Source organism: Pundamilia nyererei, unplaced genomic scaffold, assembly GCF_000239375.1.
Source record: "Pundamilia nyererei isolate P.nyererei 1_Seehausen unplaced genomic scaffold, PunNye1.0 scaffold00072, whole genome shotgun sequence".
Classification (NCBI taxonomy): Eukaryota; Metazoa; Chordata; class Actinopteri; order Cichliformes; family Cichlidae; genus Pundamilia; species Pundamilia nyererei.
In genome coordinates, this window is record NW_005187473.1 from 2,210,901 (window position 1) to 2,219,766 (window position 8,866).

Sequence of the window (8,866 nt, forward strand, 5' to 3'; positions counted from 1 at the left end):
GCATTTTGGCAGGGCGAAGGGGTCTGTGGCATGTTTGAAGGGCACTCGCAGCACTCACTATATGATTTGTGGCAATTTCAGCATTTTTATTCATTCATTTCAGCTTACACTTATTTTGTATGTGTTTCTATGATGTTTTCTCATGTTTATGTTTCTATTTCTACCACTTGTCTCACAAAGTAAAGCTGACTGTGTTGTATATGTAATGAATTTGGATATATAAATACATTTTCCAATCAGCACTGATGGAGGGAAAACGTTCTTGCCAGTGTTTCTGGCCCACTGCACAGCTGTTTGTCATATTTATCACATCCTATCATAAAAAAGAAAATTGGTTATGTTCACACTGTCACATTTATGAAAAACCAACAGTGTGGTTTGGCAGGACTGTCTTTTGACCATTTCCACCAAATAAAACTTGTCTGGGCAGAAAGAGCCTTAACATGCCACAACTGGTATTTAAATCTTAAAAAAATAAAAAAAATAAAACTTTTAAAAAAGAGTTTTTAGATTAGGACTTACAAGATGTACAGAAATGTAGGAAAGAAAGTTTTCACAGTTCTTTGAAAACCAAGTCCACCCTTACAGTTTCCATAGGAATTAAGAGGGTAAATAGCAGCTAGGTAATCAAAACGTACATAATTAAACGATCATCAGGAAGTGTGAGTACCTCTGTTGAAGCAGAAATTTGGCAGTTTTCTGATCTGGAGGGTTCAGGTGTGTTTTAACACAATGCAATAAAATTTTCAAGAGTGGAAATTTACCAAGGTCAGAGAAATTGCAAAACACCCAAGAGCTACATCTCAGACTCTACAGACTTCATTTAACATGTTTAATGTTAAAGCTGATGACAGCACAATCAGCAAAAGACTGGAAAAGCACAGTTTGTTTTGAAGTCTTGCCAAGACAAAGCCTTTCCTCTCTAAAAAGAACATGGCAGCACGGCGTAGGTTTGCAAAGATGCATCTCAACAAGCCACAAGCCTTCTGCAACAATTTCCTTTGGACCAATGAGACCAAAGTGAAGATGTCTGGCCACAAGAAAGACAAACACAGCATATCAGTGCAAATCCCCAGGACCTGGGTACTGGTCATTATGGTGAGCATGAACTCCTCTGTATGCCAAAAAGTTATAGAGTTAAATGTGAGATCGTCTGATAGTCAAAACAGGACAACGATCATACAACAGAATGGGTGAAAAACAAAAGAATCAAGGTGTCGCAACGGTCCAATGAAAGTCCAGATCTTGATTGTGTGGAAGGACCTTAAAGAGCCGTGCATAAAGGGATCTCTACAAACCTCAGTGAAATGAAAGAACGCTGTAAAGAAAAGTGAGGCAAAATTCCTCCGCAATGATACGAGAGACTGATAAAGTCTTACAGCAAATGATGACTGTTAGAGTTGGTTGTACAAGCTATTGAATCATTAGGTGCACTTAGGTTTTCACAGGACCGCATAGAGCCCCATGAAAAGTTTCCTTTTTCATGACAGTATGATACTGTAAGCCTTACATGTTTCACAAAGCACTGCGCATCATAAAAGCATGAGTAACTCAAGTTTACCCATTTGTCCTGTTAAAAGTACTGATGTTGCTCAATAGGCTAGTTGATCATTTTGTGACATTTACAGTGTGCTGACTTCACACAGTTTAACTCAAATCTTGAACTTTGTGCTTGGAGAAAATTCTGAAAAGAATTTTTAACAAGCCTGATAATATTTATGATTTCAGGTTAAAAAAATATCTTTGTGTAATGCATTATTCACTTACATGAGGATGTGTGTCAGTAATTTAAAAACCACTATAAAACATTTTTTAAACTACAACACCACGCTACTAGTACTAGTACTACTACAATACTGTTACAAAAGCTGCGACTATTTTCCTGCTCATTCATCAGACCCACTGAAGAGAAAACATGGTCCAGAATCGAGGGTATGCAACCTACCACCAGCCCAATTCTCGCAATCTGCTTGCTGGGGTGAGGTCGGGGCACTGCGAATGGGAAAAGAGTGATCTGGGTCCATCACCAGCTGTAGAGCACAGTGACCTGTCATTTTGACACCAACCAAACCCTCCATGTTGTCAGGATGTTGATGGATGTTGATGTTATGGCCCCTTCTGACCCTGAACAGGTAGATGGACTTTACACACAGGCACACACCTCATTAATGATGTTATGGAAAGCCTCTGGATCAGACTAAGGAAGCCCTAATCATAACAGCATGGAGTCGACCTGCAGGTATAATGTGAAAAAAAAAGTTCTGAGTTCACCATGGGATCACAGAGGATAACGTGATTTCAGACAGTCAACAGACACAGCCAGATAACTAAAAAGGGGGTTGGGGAGGGGGGATTATTTTCCAGAACAGGCAAAATGGTTTTGCTGTTACTGTGGTGTTTATAAAGGCAAATGTCACATATAATCCTGAGAGCCTGAACCCTTTTTGTTTAAACACAACTCCCAGAAGAAAAAGACCTTTGTTATATCCCAAATTCCTGTCCTTCTTTCTGTGGTTTGGTCACAGTTTTGGTTCCAGTTCAGGTTACAGCACTGAAATCACCTTTTATTCATATTATTGGGTTTGTTTGAAATCCACATTCTTTGTATGAATGTGATCAAATTCAAACCACTCGCCGAATGGCTGTTGTGCTTAATTTTTCTGTGATTTATTAGTTGGCTAGCCATCACTATATATTGAGCTCGTTTTTCATCAGTATTATTATACAAGTTAGGGCTACAAATCCTAATTACAGAAATAGACTATCTGTCCCACGTGAACATGGGCATTGAGGAAACTGTGGAAAGGGAGTGGTACTGAGTACAGCCAACGTGTCTCTGGAATATTATAGGCAGTTTTGAGGAAGTTAAATAACACCCTGAGAGTGCTAAGCTGGAGTGTAAGATTTTATGCATATGTATGTTGAGAATATATTTGCAGAGGCCCCGGAAGTCAACTATGTGTCACCTGGGGACACATGATGAAAGATAATGTGTTAAAATATTCTCAGGCTGCGTTCCTTTTAAGTGAGAATTCAAGCAGAGAAAGCAAGTGAGAGGGAAAGCAAGAGAGTGCATGGAGGCATGGAAACACACACAGAGAGAGATGGATGAGCTGTTGTTGTTGTTCTTGTCCACAGTATCCAGAGAACTTGAGCCAGATTCAGGAAGAGGTACTGCTGCTGGAGGCTGATATGTGTGTGAAGGAAGTGGAGGGAGCGCAGGGGCAGGAATCACCCTACAGGCAGGAAAAGGACTGTGGAGGTGATGGCGGGGGTGGAGGTGGCGGGTCTCGGCTCCTGTTTGATAGCTTGTTCGACAAACACACATACACACAAATGCACACTCAGCCACACAGGTCTGGGGGCCATAGTTTCTTGTTCCCAGCGTCTGGTGAGAAGGAGGGACACAGCAAGTGAGATCTGGATGGCTGCTTGTGCCAAAGCATGCATGCCCCTGCATTTACTGAGGAAGTTAGTGATAAGTCTTGGATTAAGTTGTATTACATGCAAAAGTTAACACAGTGTTGTTATTACAGTAAACTGACTATTTTTAAAGTACCAGGAACCTCCAAGAAATGCAACACTTTGCTATGCAAAGCCATTTTATAAAGACAATTTTTTCGCTGGTTTGGCGATGCTGTTTGAAGTCAAGGTTGATCAGGTAAGATTTGGAGTACCCTGGAAGGAGTAATTCATATCTACTGAGGGAGCAGGTCCCCATCCACAAAGTCTGCCATGCTACACTGCATTGTTCTTACCAAAAGACTGTATATTTAAGATGGAAGAGGAGAATGAGGCATAGGATATTCAGTTTGAAAAATCAAAATACAGTTTTAATTTTATTTCTAGGCATGGCTTTTTTCATGTCTTAGTTCTTTTTAGCTTAGAAACACAGGCTTAATTAAACAAATACGTAGGACAGCTTTCTTTCACTTGTACAACATCTCCAAAATTAGAAACATCCCGTGTCAGAGTGATGGTGTTGGCCAGAGGGGCCGATGGCGCGACATGGCAGCCTCGCTTCTGTCAGTCTGCCCCAGGGCAGCTGTGGCTACAACCGTAGCTGCCTCCACCAGTGTGTGAATGTGAGAGTGAATGAATAGTGGCATTGTAAAGCGCTTTGGGTGCCTTGAAAAGCTCTATATAAATCCAATCATTATTATTATTATTATTATTATTGATGCTGAAAACCAGTTCATGCATTTATTATTTTCAGGCTCAAGCTGTGGTAAGAGTACTGACAGGGACCCGAAAGACAGAAACCATTTCTTCTATTTTTATCTTCTCCTCAATCCTTTCTTGTTACATCCAGAATCAAATTTAAAGTCCTTCACCTTACATACAAGAGATTAAAAAATCAGCTCCGATCACACCGTAAAGCTCTTATATTACACTAGAGCACTTTGCTCTCAGACTGCAGGCTTAATTGCAGTTCCTAGTATATTTAAAAGTGGAATGCAGAGCCTTCAACTTTAAGGTCCCTCTCCTGTGGAACCAACAGCAGAGCTTTTAAGATCAGGCTTAAAACCTCCCTATTGGACATGTTTATAGTATGCTCTGGCTCAGGTTACCTTGAACCCTCCCTTAGTTAGTCGGCAATCGTCCTAGGCTCCTGGGGGCTTCCCATGATGCAACAAGTGTTTCCTCTTCACTCACCTCTTTTAAACTCTATGCGTTTATACATCCCTTTGCATTTAATTATTAGTTCAAAAATAGTAGCTCTCTTCCTCAGCATGTCGTTAGTCCTGTTTCTCTCTGCTCACCCCTAACCACTTGTGGAATATGGCTTCCCCTCCCCTGGGCTTGTACTGGCAAAGGTTCCTTCCTGTTAAAAGGGAGTTTTTCCTTCCCTTTCTCGGGAAGTGCTTGTTTGCTTTTATCAGGTCATCTGATTGGTGTATTTTTTTTTCTAATTTTTTGTTTGTTTAATATTGTAGGGCTTGTAACCTACAATTTAAAGCTCATTGAAAACCTCTAGTTGCTAGAGAAAATGGGTCTAGATGTAGCTTGGTTTGTAAACAGCTGTTTTGAAGTGTTGACATGACCATTTCCCCTGTCACCAACATGGCAGTGAAAAAACAGGGACAGAGAATAGAGCAGGCGCATTCACACTGGCTACTGATTTGTGACTGACAGTTTGTTAGCCAATGAGTGTGCGGTTTCATTGCACAGATCTTGAAATATAGGACGACCAAGATTTTCAAAGTAGACTTTGAAATGTTTCAAAGTAGACTCAATTTTTTATTCAGCATGACCCCAAATGAGTGTCTGAGTGTTGTTGTGCATTAATATAACATAAATAAAACAGAACTAAATTGAATATTTTAAGGTTTCCATGTAACATTATTTTAAACGTAACCAACAGCAAACCTTAATATTAGTGTAAACCTAAGAAGTGGGCACCCTAAATAAAGTGGATACTAGCAGAGAGGGTGCTTTTCTGCATGGCAAACCTGAAAAAGGAGTCTTTCAGTCTATAATTAAAAGTCAGATTTCTTGCTGAGCCATAACTGAATCCTGCCACACTCTCACTTTTCACATAAATATTCTTATAACTTTCACGGAGGGATTAGAAAAATGCAGTTGGAGCTTATTAAAAAAATTGACTACAAGTTGACTTTTACATGGATTTTGCAACACTAGCAGGTCTACATTACAGAGTTATAACACAGCTAATATTTTCACTTCCACATAGGGTGTGTTTCTGTGCTACTGGGGCCATTTCTAAGCAGTGCGTTTATCAGTCAGGGTGCTGTTTAAGTCTGTTGCACATTCACACAACCATAACATCCAAAACAAACAGAAAAGTGATAGCACCTACTGATTAACACAGCGTTTGGGTAAGTCACTTTCCTCAAAGAGGAAACATTCAGGTCATTAAACATGGACCTCAATGTATTAAAAGTTGGCAGGTATTCAGCTTTATGTTTTTACATGCAGTAGGTCATTTGATAAGTAGTATTCATTCACCTTGAAGAGTAAAAGAGCAGAAAATAAATACCCTGCAGCACGATCAAAGAGAGAAGCTGGGACAGTGATACTGAGAGTATCCATTTCTTCTCTAACGGTGTATACAATACTGTACCTGCAAGATATGGAAGGAGATCAAGTCAAACACACTCTTGATTTTGTATGCTAGTGCCAGCGAGGCATGTAACATCACACAAATGAGAAGAGCTAGTGAGGAAACTCTTATATTAGATTAAACTGGATGAAACTTTCACAACCTCTGCGCTGTAACTGGGTCATTACAGAAGAGTGAAGGATATGAAGGAAAGAAGGACAAAAGGGTCTATTTTTGCAGAAACTCATTAGAAGACACCTGAATTACTGTTATATTAATTCAGTGATTATATGCAATCATTCTAATAAAGGACCCCCTAAAATTACAAATTTAAAAAAAGAAAAGAACAGTTTAATTATAAAATGTACAGATTTTTAACACATGTACAGACGGCCTTGTGCAGATGATCATATTTCTAGGTGGAGCACACTTACATATGCAAACCCACAAATGTATACAGATGTATGCATGGCCTTCAAAAAAATACACTTAGAGAAAATTAAATTGGAGTAGACAAACTTGGATGCTTTTTTGTGCGACTGTCTCTTCTGCACACTAAATGTCCAGTGGTGTGTTCGTTTCTCACATATAACTTCCTCCTCATGTCCAAGTGTCCATTGTTATGTACAATTCAGCACGTGTTGTTATTTCCCTCGTCTTTAAGGACCTACCAAGGCTTTCCCATCTTCCCTACAGAAAGGGCCATGACCTCAGACCCCAACACTTCACTTAGAGGACAAAGAATAAACATCCCATGCCAGCACAAGTGGGGAAAGCCCCTGGCCTCCTTCTACAGTCTTATCCAGAGTCTGAGAACAGTTCCAGACCTGCCACTGATGACCTTAACCTTGTTTACATTGTAGATGGACTCAAAGCATTAGCAGCAAAACATTTGTATCTTATCATGAAAAATCTGGATCTTTTTTGAACAAACTGATTTTCTTCTGCACATGTAAATATGTTGTCCTGAACCTTTTATGAGTTTTAAATTTGTTGAGACATAACATAAATGAAGTTCTGACAGACATAACTGCAATAAGGAGAGGAGAAACGAGTAATGTATTAGCAAATTCATTATTTACATAAAGTTTTGCATGCTTTGAGAAAAATCGTACTTCAAATTACATTGTTGATGGCATATTTCTTTACAACAAATGATCTCATTAGCAAAAAAGTGTAGTACTTCCACTAAAGCTAACATTTAAAGCTGCTTTAATATGTTTATCTTAACAAAGACTACATTTAAGGCAGGGTAGAATTAGGTAAGGGCTTGATTAAAGTAGATGCTTTGAAGAAGCATTCATCCTTGGACTTGGATGACTGGTTCACCACTAAACTCTGGTTTCTGAAAGGTTTCTGAAAAAAAAAACCTTTAATTTTACTATCTGATTTTTTTTCTGTTCACATTTTACTTTATTGAAATAGCACTCAGACCAAAAGACAGTGATTTAAAGAAAAACACATGCTTGCCAAACTTACTGACAAATCCAGTAGATGCTAAATACAGTAGATGTTTTACAGCACGTCACGCAAAATGAACAACGTTAAAAGTCACGATTCAGGGTGAGGTCACTCACACTGAACAACAACGTCATTCATTCCCAGAGTCTGTTGAAGCAGCTCATCTACAGCATCTTTAAACATCTTTCAGCTCATTTCTATGGTCTTATGTATTCTCTGCTGATTCAGGTCCTTCCTGTAGTTCTTATCATTGGTGTTTCAAACTGTGGCAGAAAGTAGAAATAAAGAAAAAAAAAATGCTATGTACTGTGTACTACAGCATCAAACAGCAGATCAAGTAAGTGGTTAGCTGGTTAATATACCGATGTATTTAACAGAAAAGAACGAAGCAGGGTTGAAATGAGAGGAAATACTGAACATGTTCATCATCAGATGTGACATTAAATATTGTGTCTACTCAGCATGTACAGGAAGACACCCTTATCACAGTTTAACTCTTTGCTGCTACTGCACTTCACTGATTTTCCCACAATGCACAAGTGTAGGTTAGGTCTTTGCAGCATATACTAAAACACAGAATGCTGTTTACGCAAGGCACAGCTGAAAGTGCCATCAAACAGCCCCTAGACACACACACACAATCATTTCAGTGTCCCAACCTATCTACATATATGTCATCGGCTCCAAGACATCCAGCTGAAGCGTCCTGGAACATATGGAGGGAGGGAGGGAAAGAGGAAGAGTAAGGAAGGGAGATGTAAAGATGCAGGGTGCACTGATGAGTGGCCAGGAAGTGGCCCTATTGTTTTCAGGGTCACCTCGCTTTTCCTTTCAGAGCCTTTCAGAGGTCTGTCCTCTCCAGCGGGCGGCGTCTTACATAAACATGACTCCTTGTCAACCCAAAAAAATCTATCTTGTCTGATTTCCTTTCTGATCTCAGGAGGTCTTGGACAATAGTTTGCATTTTAAATAGTAAGGGGTGGCATTAAACTACAGTTACGATACACAAGAAGAGGGGACGCACAAAGCACGTAACAAACAAGACTATATGATCCACAGCAACAGGATACCAGTGTTTGAGAAAGAAAAAACAAAAAACTGGTTCGACCAGATCATATAGTTGCACCTGTATGTGGGTATTTACATATAAAGAAAATATGAATACAGCTCATAAGTCAAATTCTACCTCTTCCTGGTTTGGCAGTGCAAAAACAACAACATTGGCTCCATCCAGGTCAGCCGTGCCATTGGCCAGAAAAGAGGCAGGAGGCGGGAGTGAGAGAGAGCGTACCTTAGTTAGAAAGTTACCTATTAACTGGATGTTCTCGGAAGCAGCTGCTG